At 39.0% G+C, this 15,039-nt stretch overlaps 1 protein-coding gene across 11 annotated transcripts in view; it reads left to right on the forward strand.

Annotated features, from left to right (window-relative positions):
- The window catches only part of LOC149576818 (Tetrapyrrole (Corrin/Porphyrin) Methylase), a 272,690-nt gene that overhangs the window by 252,947 nt on the left and 4,704 nt on the right, over window positions 1-15,039 (forward strand). The window contains exon 10 of one of the 11 annotated variants that reach the window (XR_016362336.1): window positions 11,195-11,347. The exons of 9 other annotated variants lie outside the window; for them this stretch is intronic. The gene's annotated coding sequence lies outside the window, so the exon portion shown is untranslated. The remainder of the gene's footprint in view (window positions 1-11,194; window positions 11,348-15,039) is intronic. One more of the 11 variants, XR_016362333.1, reaches the window with a different exon arrangement.

Here is a 15,039-nt window from a genome sequence, read left to right on the forward strand (position 1 = left end):
TCTATTTTGCATTAGTACCGTGCCAATGTCTTCTCCGGACATGTCGCACTCCAAAATGAACGGTCAAGAGAAATCAGGTAATGCAAGTACAGGACAAGTGCTCATTGCCTCTTTCAACTTATCAAAAGCGAGTTATGTCTTTTTATTCCACTGGAAAGATCCCTTGTTAGATCCATTCAGGGTGCACTGAGCTGAGAGAATCCTTTAACGAACCTCCGGTAATAATTGCATAATCCAAAAAATCCTCGCAAGTCCATGAGTGATTTTGGGAGAGGCCAATCAAGGATGGCCCGAATCTTCTCCTGATGGACTTGAACTCCGTATTTACTAACAATATGCCCCAAGTAAAATATTTCTATCATACCGAATTCACACTTGGATTGCTTGGCAAACAAAGACTGCTCCTCCATGATCCTTAGGACTTCATCTAGATGCTTTAGGTGCTCCTCCCATGTCCTGCTATAAATAAGATCATCAAAAAATACCAATAAGTACTTATGCAATTGTTTGTTGGAGATGCGATTCATGCATGATTGAAATATAGTAGGTGCATTTGTCAATCCGAATGACATGACCAAAAACTCATAATGCCCATAGTGACAACAAAAGGCCATCTTTTCTGTAATGACCCTTCCTATAAAGGCCACTGAAACCCTCAAACTGAACTTAGGAATTTTGTCAAACACTTGGCATGTAACGAACAATATTCAGAATATGGCAATTTCAGATTTGATACTTTCAGAATATAATCGCAGAATTACAATAAATATATAAAGCCTTTGAACGATATTTCAATTACAATGCAATAAATTCTGAAATTGTTTTATTACCAATTATGGACTGATTATTACAATGACTGTATGACAGCAAATTTACCCAAAAATTGACATATATTTCAGAATGCAAGAACCTGGTTTGAAGAACTATGGAAGAACACCACGTTCTGATGTAAATCGTTGATGAAGACCTCCAACCGCACCCCCAAACTGTCCTTAATTTGCAGCTGCTGCCCAAACTAGCAGGGCCGTACCTGTACGGCTGCTAGATAAAAATAATACCAAGGTTTTGGGACCCCCAAATGCAAGGAAAATGGGCGCCTAGGGTTAGGTAGTAACCCTGTAAAACCATAAAAAATAACTCCAAGGGGTTGAGGAGATATGAGCAATTATGTGGTTCCGAACCCTGCTTTGCCAATTCTGAAAAATGCACCTATTCTGTCTTCAAACTCTTGTCAAATGCTTCTCCAATGATAGGGCAAATCTGAAATCCTTTTTCCAACTAAAACAGACCCTAACAACGAATTCTCAATAAGCTCCAATGAGATGGCTGAATACCAACTCCAATCATGCAACAATTCAAGTGATATTTCACACCCTCAAAGTCGCCAATCCAAGGGAGTGATTCGTTCCCAAAGATTGAATAATAATTTGCAGATCCAAAGTCTACAAATGTCTTCACAATGAAGAAGTAGAAGAGTTCTCAAATCCAAGCATGTCCAAATGAGAGGCCTAGCCCTCTATTTATTCACTTTTCTAAGAAGTTGCTAGAACTTCTAGAAGCATCCTTTATAAATTCTCATTATAATGCACTTTTTATAATAAAGTAATTTTATAAAATAAAAAGTGCAACTCAACTTAAAATTATAACATGTGGGTCCCAATATCACATAATGATAAAATATAACCTCTTAACACTTCTTCAAGAGCAAGATATGACCATCTGATCCGCAGAATTGACTCTCTTTCCACACCATTTGCCTACAAGAGTCTGGAATAGGCAAATCCATGATCAATGCCAGGTCGAACTAAAGAGGGGACATTACAGTGCTCTTTTAGTTAGTAACCGTTATACTAAAAGCCCGGACTGTTAGTAAACGGCACCTCCCCGCGTTAAGGGGGCAACCCCAGGATAGCCTCGCTGGCGAGGACCCCGGACAAATGGTAGCGACAAACCGCACGGACAGACCTACGTCACCTTCCGTTAGGGGCCCACTTTGGGGACATCATAGCCCACCACGCTCCGCCGGTCTCGACCTCAAGACCTCCGGCTCTGATACCAAGTTAGTAACCGTTATACTAAAAGCCCGGACTGTTAGTAAACGGCACCTCCCCGCGTTAAGGGGGCAACCCCAGGATAGCCTCGCTGGCGAGGACCCCGGACACATGGTAGCGACAAACCGCACGGACAGACCTACGTCACCTTCCATTAGGGGCCCACTTTGGGGACATCACATTTTCTACATCTTCCTCCCGCATGCGGATCTGATGGTATCCGGAACGAAGATCTATTTTCGAAAAGTAGACTGCACCCTGTAATTCATCCAACAACTCATCTATCCTTGGAATGGGATATCTATTTTTTTCTTTTTTGCTCAATGCACAGTAGTCCACACACATGCGCATCATCCCGTCCTTCTTGACCAATACCACCGATAACGCGAAGGGCTAGAACTGGGACGGATCCATCCTTTCTCTAGCAGTTGAATTGTCTCTTCAATCTCATCTTTGAACTTCTTGGGATGGCAATACGGTGTGGTTATGATTGGTTTGGCTCCTGCTTCCAACTCGATTGTATGTTCAAACCCTCGATGCGGTGGTATGCCGGCAGTAATGTCTATAAAAACTTTATCGTGGTTGCTCAGAATCTTCTAAAGATCATCCTGGTGAGGTGTCTGTTGCTCTTTTATAAGTTCTATCGAAACAAAACAATGTGTGGCCCAAGCAATGTCATCACACTGAAAAATTGCCTCCATCCAATGCACAGAAACTTCCTTCGGACCCTCATTAGCCATTCCACGAATAACAACCTTCTTCCCACTGACAACAAAAGTGAAATCCATCCGTTTGAAACTCTGAGTGTATTCATCAAGTGTCTCCATCCACTGTATGCCTAGAATAACCTTCATGTCATCAAGGCCACTTTGAAGAAATCCTCGGTCACCGTGCGATTCACCATTGTGATACTTAGTTGAGGAACAAGGTGTGTGCAGGGCAAAAGTGTCCCTCCAACAACCTTGACCTGATCCTTAGTTGAGGAACAAGGTGTGTGCAGGGCAGAAGTGTCCCTGTAGCAACCTTGACCTTAAATCCTGCGTGTGTCTCCGTAGGTAGACCTCTTCGCTTCACCAGAGATGAGTTTATGAAATTTAGAGTAGCTCCACTATCTAGCATCATCGTAACCCTTTGTCCTTGAAGGGTACCCCGTACACAAAAAACTATGCACCTCGGGCTACTAGCTAGGGCAATAGTTCCTCTGCGCCGTACCAAAGTTTTAATTCTTTCTGTACAGTTCAAACTAACCATGTTGGTGTCATCATGACGTTGGTTGTCTTCGGCGATTGTTTCTTCCTATTCATCCTCATCATGAGACACGACCTTAATGTAGTGTATTTTTCCTTTTCTGAGGCATCTGTGGCCAGGTTCCCACGGTCCCTTGCAGTTGAAACATAATTTCTTCCTTCGGAGTTCCTATTTGGTAGCTTCGTCCAATGACGGCTTCTTGGGAGAGGTTTATTATCTCTATCCCTCAGAAATGTCGGCGGTTTGGGGTGTGAGTAACTTCGAGAGAATGATGTCAATGATGATGCCATGCTCCATGCCTTCTTAATAGCCTTTGACAGAGTGGCGGGATTGAACCCTTTTACCCAACCTTTCAGTGGTTCTATCAGTCCGTCCATGAAGAGCACTATCCGTCTTCTTCCCGAAATGTCCGTGACCAAAACAGAGAGTTTCAAAAATTCTGCAATCTATTGGTCAATCGATCTAGTTTGTCTCAATTGTTCCAAATCTTTGAAATTGAGTTCTAGATCTTTACCATCAAATCACTCTATCAATCTCTCAGTGAATTAGGCATAAGTAGTTATTTGATCATGCCCCAATGTGATGGTGTCGTGATGCCACCATTCATGCGCAACTCTCTCCAAATGCAGCACCACAAATTTGATTGCTTCTTGTGGCATAGGATTTAGTTGGAAGTAGGTATCAGCCTTCATTACCCACGCTTGGGCAGATATGGATCCGGATCCGTCAAATGGAAACAGATTTACTTTACTCAACTTTCTTCTGAGATCATCATTAAAATATCCTTGGTTTCTGCCTTCCGAATCTCATTCTCAGATCCGCGTAATCTTTGTAGGATATATCCTCAAAATTCGCATTCTTCTAGTCTTCTCTCAGTTGTTTTTGCATCTTTTCAAAGGTTGGTTGTTTTGCTCCATGTGGTGCTTGAAAAGACGGCATGGAAGGTCGAAAGCATGCTGGATGAGGGTTTGTTTTACCCAACACCGAGTCTATGTTATGACCAGTATGTTCTCTAGATATTTTATTGTCTGCCAACTTCTTGAGTCTCTTCCATGAGCTGCTGAGTATCAGTGCTCTGTACCTAATTCTTTGCAAGATCTCTTAGTAGTGCCACAAGTTCGGTAGTTGTTGGTTCCCGTTTGGCAGCCATTCTATCAATGGAATGGGTTCTTTGTCACTTCCGATTATAAATTCTCATTCACTGTTCAGGTTGGCAGGATCGAATCGCTCTGATACCACTGTAATGTCCTACCTAGGTATCTACAACCGAGCAATGGTAAACAAGGTAAGATACACAATTGTGGAAGCATGTACTGTAGACTAGACAACACTTATGAGAGCCATATGGTATGTAGGAAGAGGGTGTACGGTTAAGACCAGCGTCGTACGGTATGACAGGTTGTCCGTACGGACTTCCCAAGGCCGTACGATGATGGTCATACAGGGATATTTGTGAGCCGTATGGTGAGCAGTACAGGTGATGGTTGTACGGAGGATAGATATGAGTCGTACGGTGGGTAGTACGAATGATGGTTGTACAGTGAGCAATCTGTAAGCATACGGGGAGTGCATGGAGGAAGCAAGGAAGGCACAGGGAGTGGTGGAAGATGTGAAAGAGGTCGTACAGTGGTGGAAACACAAGCCGTACAATGAAATATTGAATGATATGGATGGGCGGAGGGATGAAGAACGTACAATCAAGGAATGAGCAGTACGGGAATGACAAGAGGCTGCACGGTTAGGTATCTGAGCCTAATACAGAATACAATCTTGTTCATACACAAACACAATAGATTTAGATGAAATCCAAATGATATTAGAGGCTTGAGTGCGAATAATTCTTAAGTAATATATATGCTGAAAGATGATGCTCCGATTTGCCAGATCTGAGCGAAGTATTACAAACAACGGAATAGGGTGAGGGTTGAATCCCATCGAAACCGGATAAACTAAATAGGGAAGGTCTTTCACTTCCAAAATTGCGAATAGCAGAGAACTCCAACAGGAATTCGCAGAGCAGAAAAAATTAATCCAAATTGCATACTTAAAGACTACCTCTAAGCTGTGCTTAAATACCTATTGGGGAAAACTTTCTGGAAGTGTACAAAGACAGCTGACGGTGACACAAACTACAGAAACAAAATAAAAATGGGTCCAAGATACATTAAATCAATCGGCCTGTTACAATAGTTTGATAAATGATTTATTTTATAACGGGAACATTACAATCACCCACCGCTTGAGTTGACAACCAAACTTATACCATGGACTAACATGAGCTAAGACAAACTTAAAAAATTTCTAATTACTTGCTGAAGTTACTGATTGTTCCTTTCTTTTATTATGCAAAAATAAACCATAATTCAATGATTTCCATTTCACACCCTTCATCTCGATCATGTTGGTGTTAATTTTAACTCATGGTAAAATTCAGTTCTGAAAATTCAAATTTGTATTCAAAGTTGCTAAAAAACACTTTTCATTTGATATTTACAAAGGAATAGAAATGTCCTTGTATTATTCATTTTTTGAATATAGAATTGATATTTACAAAAGAATGAAATGAATTGAAATGCTGAAAGTGAAAGATCTCACACAAGCCATGAGTTTAATTGCTGCCTTTCATATATATTCAGAATATTAAAAAACAAAACATATGTGAAGGTAAGGTTAGAGGTAACTAGTCATTGCCTTTTCAGCTTTTGACTGGTTAGATAATCCTTGATGCTGCTCCTGGTCCAGCTTCTCATCTGCCAAGTTGCGGTCTTCATTTCCCTGCATAAGGAAAAGAGTGGGGTTAAATCTTGAAAGATCTAGCAATGACTGAATACCTACAACTAATTACCCCCTGCATATATACTATCTTTCCCTATTCTAAATATATATCGAAGATAGTGAAGTGCATTCTTAGTGCCCAAGTGAGGAAAAAAAAAAGCAATACCCAATTGGGTGATAAAAGAAATGGAGTATGAAAACCATTAATGGTAGGGTGTCACAAATAAACCCTCGCACAATAGAAAAATGTGCAGGCTATCAAGAAACCTTCTAAAAATGTCAATGGTGTCTCACTTCAGATTTAGGTTTCAGCTTTCAAGCAAATGAAAATATGCTCATCAAGTGAAACCAACACAGCATTACCTTTCAAATACGGCGGCTCATGAATCAGACAACAAAACTCTTATTTATGGCAGCTTTAATTCAAAAACTCTAGGATACAAAAAACGCAATCAAATGAACAGCAGCAAGTATCTACAATAGCATTACCTTTCATCTACAGGAGCAACTCATAAAGTTCAAATGGAGGCTTAAAGAAGTAATAAAAACCAGACGTATTACCTATAGCCTCATAAAACTCCAGTCGCATGAAGATGGTAGTATGTAATAAGTCGAGCAGACCTCACGGCGGCTACAAGTGAAATCAAAAAACCTTCAAACCCTAGCCACAAGCTCTCAAAACAGTACGATATGCCAAATGAAAAGGAGTTTAGGGTTGCGGGGAGATATATCATTCCTCATTCCTTTTCTATATTTTTTGAAATCTGTAGATGTAAGAGAAGCTTTTAAATCTTTTATTTTATTTCCCAAAAATAATGTAATACATGTGCCATGGGGGGAGTTTAAAGAGATGTTAGGTGTCAAGTGTTATTGTTGTATTTCTATTTGCATTAGTCAATATCATAAACAAAATATTAAATGACATTTATAGGTCATTTTAATATTTTTGTTATTTATTAAATGCAAATAAGAGGGAAAGAGGGAAATTTGAATTGGTCTTAGGACTAGTGAGTCAATATGACATGTTTAAAAATACTAAGTCTTAGGAGTTATGGGGGAAGTTGTATTCAAAGACTTAGTATTATCATTTATAGTCATGGAGAGTATATCAAGGAGCCTTTTGAGTCATTTAAGGACTATGGGTTGAATTTTGACCTTGTCTTGGCAGTTTGAAGCCATTTATTGACAATTTGAGTCTTCTGAGGGCAGTTTAGTGAGTTATAAGTCTCTTTATGGCTTAGTGGACCCTTTTCAAAGGTGGGACCTTGTATCATGGGTTGTTAGGTCCTCTTTTTAATGCTATTTTCTGGCATCCGACCCAAAGGTCGTAAAGGGTATTTAGTGAAGTTTTGGATTCACTTTTAGTTCAGTTCTAATTATGTAGAGGAGGCTTATGAGACATTTATTGTCCTTAGCATTTTTGTGCAGATATTTGTAACTCATTTTGGAAGATCAAATACAAGTGACAGCAATTGAGTTATGTTATTTGAATCTATTTTGGAGCCTTCTTTTCTTTTTGTAATTTTGTGTGTATTTTCAGGTGATTTGATAAAGACCCATGTTGTTTTGTCTCACCCAAACACCTAGTTGTAGAAAAGTATGTTTGTTTGCAAGTTGTAGTTCATGTTTTAAAAGGTAAAGCTCATAAGAGAGGCATTTGTTTTCCTCCTTATTTTGGTTCATTTTTCAGACTTTATTACAAAATATTTATGCAAGCCTATACAAAAAGGAAGTGTTTTGTATTCACTCAGATAGTTTAGTAATCCTTCTTAGTTACCAATATTTGAACTTTCATATCATATTTCAGTGTTTTACCTGGTTCTCTAGTTTAGATTTTAAGATCTTAGGATCATTTCAAGTAACTTCTATCTCATTTCCCATAAGTTCAAGTTAGTTTTGTGGAGTTATCAATGATTATCCAATAGGAACTGGTCTAGAATTTGGAGGTTTCATTTCTAGTTATGCATTTCCCACATGTAGAAATGAATCCCATGTTAGGAAAGGTTGTTAAACTTGTTTAGTTTAACAAGGTGCAAATTTTGGCCTTAATAGTTGGTCTTCCTGGATGAATCACTAGGTGGATGTATAAGCATTTGTAATCACAACCAATGCATTTGCTTGGGCTGGGCCTTGGCATTATAAAATAAAACTAATTCTAGAAAAAAAATCTATTCTTGATTCACAATGGTGTGGTCTCTTATTTCAAAGACCTTTGTATAAGCTTGCACTTTAATTATCCATGATTCTAAAAAGAGAGTTTCTTATATGAGAAATGCCATAGTTCTGCTCAATCTAGAGCATCCTTACAATATTATACATAAAGAAAGAAGGAATTGGATCGTATCTTGATCAGTTCTAACATCAATATGTTACTTTTCAAACCAGGCTTCAGCTATGCCTCACTATATCTTAAAGAAAACCATATAGTTAAGCAATGGTAATTACATGACCTAACTGGAGGTTGTCCCTTGAAAAGGCTCAAATGGTTCCAGAGCAATGTTGGAATCACGATCACTAATTGCAATGAAAAACAAGAGTAGTATCAACCGGCTATTGTTGTTCTCATGTAGGAAAGCTTGACACTGAATTAATGAATATGATCAAGGCAACTCTTGAAGAAGGCAGGAGCACTATCTAAATGTAGAATGGAGATGGTGGATGGTATGTGTTTGCTGGAAAAATGTATGGAACTCGCACAGAAGAATGCAAAGAAAGAATGAAAGGGAGTAATCTCATCGCAGGTGATGCTATTTACTTGCCGAAGGGTAAGAATGTTCTCCAAATGAGCTATCGTTCCATAAATCATTGCCTTCTTGGCTACATGCTCAGTTATGCGAAAGATTGTGAACGTGGCAAGGAGTTACAACATAAAAGGCCATCAGCTCAATGTGGCAAAAAAAGTTTAAAAGGCCACCGAAATATTATAAGGCCTGATGCAATGACATAGAAATATGGCTGCTCAAGTTGAAATAATAAATTGTTGCCAAAGAATAAAATAAACTCGTGCTAATATCTTAATATAATAATATCATACCATACCTACCTATACTTGTGTATGTATGTACACACGTATATATATGCATGATATTTTAACAACGTATCTAGCATATATGTCTTATTCTATTTCATGCATACATACATATATGTGTATATATGTATGCAAGCATATGCAGATACTATGGTATTATTGTATTAAGGCATGACGATATCACATGAAGCTCTGAGATCATTTTAATTATAAGGTAACACATTTTTAATTTAATGCTTAGTGGTCTTCTTTTTGATAATTTATATCTATTGACTGGGTGGCTCATGGTAGTCCTTAGTATACTCTTGCTTGCGTAGCCATTTACCCCTTAGCCTTGGTGGTTAGAATTCATACCTGTCGACTCAGGTGGAGAGGTGTCCCTTGCACAATTCCTTTCTGGTAATGCTTCCCCCCTTCAACGTGCTCTTGCAAGAAAAGAAATTCTTCATGATTATATCATATTCCTCAAAAAAAAATCAAAATTACTATAACAAGTTATTATTCATAAAACATCATAGCGGCTAACCACCATTTCACTTCCTATGAATTTAGAATGAATATCCAACTTTCCATGATTTCAAGATAACAATATAACAACATCACAACAATTAACTAGCATGTCATCTTCACATGAAATTATGAGAATTAACCATCTTATCATTTCACATGATCATAACTAATTTTACCTATCAACTGACTTCACATGAAACCTTATTGGCTATATGAACATTTTCAAAATTAGACAATTCTTGGGATGTAACAATTGTCCTCTCTCAAGATCACTCTGAGGCGGCCTAGGGTTCGTACTGACCCTATTGATTACCCTTTGGCTCAACAGTTCTTCATGGTTGTTAAGAACCCTTAGTGGTTTTTGGTTTAAAGGATTTTGTCTTTCCTCGAGTTCTTTCTCTTTTCTTTTGTTTGTGTTGTTTCTTTTTGGACACCGTTTAGTGTCCTTGCTGCAGGCTGGCCCCCTTCTTGTTGTATCTGGCAGTCCCTTTGACATCTATGGTCGGTCATTTGTACATTAATAAATTTTTCTCATCTATTCTTGAACTTAACTCTTATCTTCTTGTGGGTTGTCTTGTATTTTGTCTCCATGTGACTCTCGTAACGCCCAAAACCAAACAGTTCGATCAGCAATGAAGCCCCTCCTTATAGCAATTTCCTTCATCTTATCTAGCCCATATCAAATCTAGCAAGGAGGAAAATATTGACCCATATATGAATACACACCACATGCAATTTCATCCTTTTGTTAGATCTGATTTGGCAAAGTTATAATTTCTGTTTTAAAAATATTTGACTTGCCTTTGTCCTGTTCCCTGTCTTGACACTCTCTGAAAACTTGTCTTGTTACCTGATAAATCTGTCTTGAAGTGCTAACTAGTAACAAGCCCACCATGGCAGACAATAAGATGAAAACTGGCTTCTTCCGTAAAGGATGAACCTAAGACTTGGCACCATTTGCTATATATATCTGAAACTCCACACCAGCAATAACAATGCCATTTCTGACTTTTAAACGTGAATCGTGATTAAATAATTTCTTTCTTTTAAACAACATCCAACAAGGAGAAAAACACATACAAGCATTATAAACTTTAGTCAATTTGGACTGTGAACCTTGAATCTCAAAGATGTTTCTAGAGTAACATGAATCACTACAATTTAGGCGATTCGGGCGATTCGGCGATCCAACTAAGGCTGAGTGATTCATGGTGAGTCAGTGAATCGGCTCACTGATTTTTGGGTCAAAAATCGCCAAAATCGCGATTCACTAAAAATCTCCCAAAATCACATGAATTTCATTACAGAGATTTCATTACTTGACAAATATTTCCCAAATCTGGACAATCTCATTGACAAATTTGCATTGAATACTTAGTATGGATGAACAATTGGATCTCGTCCTATATCATGTTTGAATTCATGAGAGAATTGAGTTAAAATGACAAGCATAATTTACCATCAGATTTATGTAATATTATGAAGGCACCAGATTTAGCTAAAAAAGCTATGTTGATTCATAAAGAATATTAGAATGCAATTTTCTTTCAACATAAATCAATCCTGCATTTTATTATGGTAGGATCGACGCATATTCATCCACAGGAGCTTCATTTTGCTCAGAAAACCCTAATTTTTAACTAAAAATCGCAACATCAGGAAGCCTAATATTGAGAGCTTGCAAATACGGGAAATCGCATGGGTAAGATTGGAGGATGCCGGAAGTTGCAAAATGGTAAGTAAAAATGGTGAGTAATGTCTTAATATATATATTATTTTATTCTTTATCATTTTATATATTTATTTCTTTAGGAGATTAAAAATGATGAAAAATTTCTTGTTCCTCATTTATACTTTCATATATGTTTTTAAAGGTAAAAGACATTTGATCTTTATTAAATTTTTTAAAATCGAATATATTTTCAAGTAAGAGATTAATATTAACTTGGAGATATTTATATAATCTTTCACAATGTTATGAAAATTTATAAATATTGACAACATTTATAATTCTATAATCTATATATCTATGTCATGACTCATTATGATCCTATGATTTTAATTTTTTTTTTTTGTTAAAAAGAGGGGTAAAAATTTATTAAGACAAAAAGGAATACAACAAGGAGAGCTCAACAAGGAGCTCGATCTTGAGCAACAAGATCATCAAATTCTTGCACCATCTCAAAGGACAGTTGCCCCCTATCCCTAATATTCCAACCCGGATCATGACTAGAAGCCCATTTGGCTAAACAATCAGCAGGTCTATTCCATTCTCGCGGAATATACTTGAAACTAATGAACTGAAAAGAGGAAGAGAAGAAAAGAATCTGCTTAACAACAGTGGCCAGCTGCCAACTAACATCCTCAAGCTCTTGCGAAGAAAGCATGTTCACCACCACCTGGGAATCAGACTCACAAATAATCTTACTCCATCCCCACAAGCAACACTGTTCCACAGCATATAAAATAGCCTGAGCTTCCATGAGATTGTTAGTATAATCACCCTTATGAATTGAGAAGAAAAATTTAACATTCCCAAAACTACAACGAGCCACTCCGCCAATACCAGCCAGACCAGGATTCCCACGAGAAGAACCATCAGTGTTAATTTTCAAAACTCCACAGGGAGGAGGAGTCCAGTGCCCATCCCGGTTAACCCGACCCTTCCTCTAATGGTGAAGCTGCCTGGACATAGAAGGAAACCTATGAGCCGCAACCCCATCCTGCAGATGAAAATTGAGGCGACTACAGATAGCAAGATCAACCGGATCCATACCCCCATCAAACTCACACTTCACAAGAATAGTTTCTTGGAGAGAATGTGATATTTTCCACCAAAGATGCAAAACACCAAGCCGAACATCTTGGAATATGCGACGATTCCTCTCCAACCAGATATGCCAAAGCATGAAAGATGGGCCAGCAATCCAAGCAGCATGGAGAGAAGAAGACTTGGAGGGAGCACTACCCAAGCGAGCCCAGAACTCAGGCAAAGAGGAAGCATGCCAACAAGAACAACCCCAAGCGCTCCACCAAAGGTGCCATATCTGAGTAGAATAGGAGCAATGGAAGAACAGATGGGAGACAGACTCCTCTCCATTACCACACAAAACACAATAAGAGGGGCCGTGAAATCCACGTTGACAAAGATTATCCCAGGTAAGACAACGGTTGTGAGCCACTAGCCACATGAAAAAATTGCACTTGGACCAAGAAACTTTATTTCAGACTTGCTTCCACCAAGGGACCTCAGCATCCCCAAATAATTGTCTAGTTATCTCTTGATACCCAGCAGAGACATGATATTTACCAGACAAGGTACCGCCCCAAGCCAATACATCTAGACCAAGCAAAGAGGAACACTCTCTAGAGGCCAGAATTTGAGAAAGCTCCTGACGATCCATGTCTGTACCTCCAGGGGGCCAATCAGAGGAATGCTTCCATCTATAACCAACAACAGGTCCCAATTGATAAGGAGTCTTGTAATGAGCCACTTTATCCCATCCAGCGGCAAGAAAAGAGTCACAAAGAGGCTGAAGATGAGGGTATATGGATAAAATGGAAGGGAATCCATCCCAAGCATCAGACCAAAACAAAGCCTGAGAACCTCCTTTACATATCCAGAACAGACCCCTCTTCACCAACATCGCACCTGTCTTCAAAGTATGCCAAACCATTGAGCCACGACCTTTAAGAGGAAGTGCAGAAACAAAGCAAGGATCAGCACCATGAAAATATTTATGAGTGATAATACGAGCCCAAAGTTGATGCTGTCCAGAGCACCATCGCCAATAAAGTTTAGCAGCCAAAGCTTGTCTACTCAATAGAGTAGAACAAAGACCAAGACCACCCTCCTTTTTAGGCCTACAAACAGTTGCCCAATTAACCAAGCTCCATTTAGTACTACGCAAATTACCACTCCAAAGGAATTGTCGAGAAAGAGCATCAAACTCCTTGAGAAAGTAAATAGGTGCAGCATGAACCATGCTTCTATAAGTAGGAAGAGCTTGGATAACAGCTTGAAGAAGAGTAACCCGGGCAGCAGTAGAAAGCCATCTATGAGTCCAATGATTTACCTTATCCTGAAGCTTGGTAATCAAATTTTGCCAGAAGAGACGTGGCTGCCTGGAAACAGCAATAGGAATGCCAAGATAAGTCAAAGGAAGTGAACCTATCTGAAACCGTAGGATACCAACAATCCTGTGCTGAATAGAATCAGGAGTGTTAAAAAAGTAAATGAAATATTTGTGCTCATTAACTTTCTGGCCTGAAGCTGCCAAATAAACGTCCAAAGCATGTCGAAAGGCTTCAGCTTCCTTGATCCTAGCAAGACCGGCAAGAGCAGAATCATCAACAAATTGAAGATGGGAAAGAGAAGGTAAGCCATTACCCCACCGCCAGCCTTGAATAGAATTCTGGGACACCTGATGCTTAATGAATCTGCCCAAGCCTTCAGCCATGATGATGAATAGATATGGGGAGAGAGGGTCACCCTGGCGGAGGCCTCTAGAAGCACCAAATAGTTGTGAAGGTTGACCATTAATAAGAATAGAAAAAGAGGCAGAAGTAACGCAACTCATAATCCAACTCACCCAGTCAGAGCTAAATCCAAAAGAAAGAAGAATACTCCTTAGGAAGCTCCATTTAACTCTATCGTAGGCCTTAGCCATATCCAGCTTAACAAACATGGCTCTCTCCCTTGAAGTAGCCATAGAGTGAATAGCCTCAGTAGCAATAACCACACCATCCAAAATTTGTCTTCCAGCAACAAAACCACCTTGTTCTTCTGAGATAATAATGGGAAGCCACCTTTTCAATCTCTCAGCAATCAGCTTAGTAATAACTTTGTAGACCACATTACATAAGGCAATTGGTCTAAAAAACTCCAATTGATTAGCACCCTCTCTCTTAGGAATAAGAGTCAAGAATGTAGAGTTCAAAGCTCGAAGCATCTGCTTGCTAGCATAGGATTCTTTAACCACCTCCAACAAATCATGATTAATGATGTCCCAAAATTCCTGAAAGAATTCAACTGGAAAACCATCAGGACCAGGAGCCTTCCCCTTAGGCATGCCAAAGACCACCGCCTCCAGCGCTTCCAAAGAGATAGGACGCATGAGATAATCATTCATTTCTTGAGTGATAAGGGAAGGAATACAGGACAAAATAATATTTTCTTCATTATGAGCAGGAGGAGAGTCCTCAGAGAAGAGGGTAGAGAAGTACGAAATAGCCTCCTAGAACAAAGCTGGCAAGGAATTTAGTTGGATACCTTGAGAATTAACCAAAGAAGAGATAGTGCTCTGATTCCGGCGAGATTGCACTGTTTTATGGAAAAAGGCAGTGTTTCGATCACCTTCCTGGAGCCAATCAACTCGAGCCTTTTGCTTCCAAAAAATTTTCCTCTCGAAGTTCCCATTCTTCTAG

The sequence above is a fragment of the Cupressus sempervirens genome, chromosome 1 (genome assembly GCF_028749045.1).
Source record: "Cupressus sempervirens isolate cs-2001-9-10 chromosome 1, ASM2874904v1, whole genome shotgun sequence".
In the NCBI taxonomy this organism is placed as follows: domain Eukaryota; kingdom Viridiplantae; phylum Streptophyta; class Pinopsida; order Cupressales; family Cupressaceae; genus Cupressus; species Cupressus sempervirens.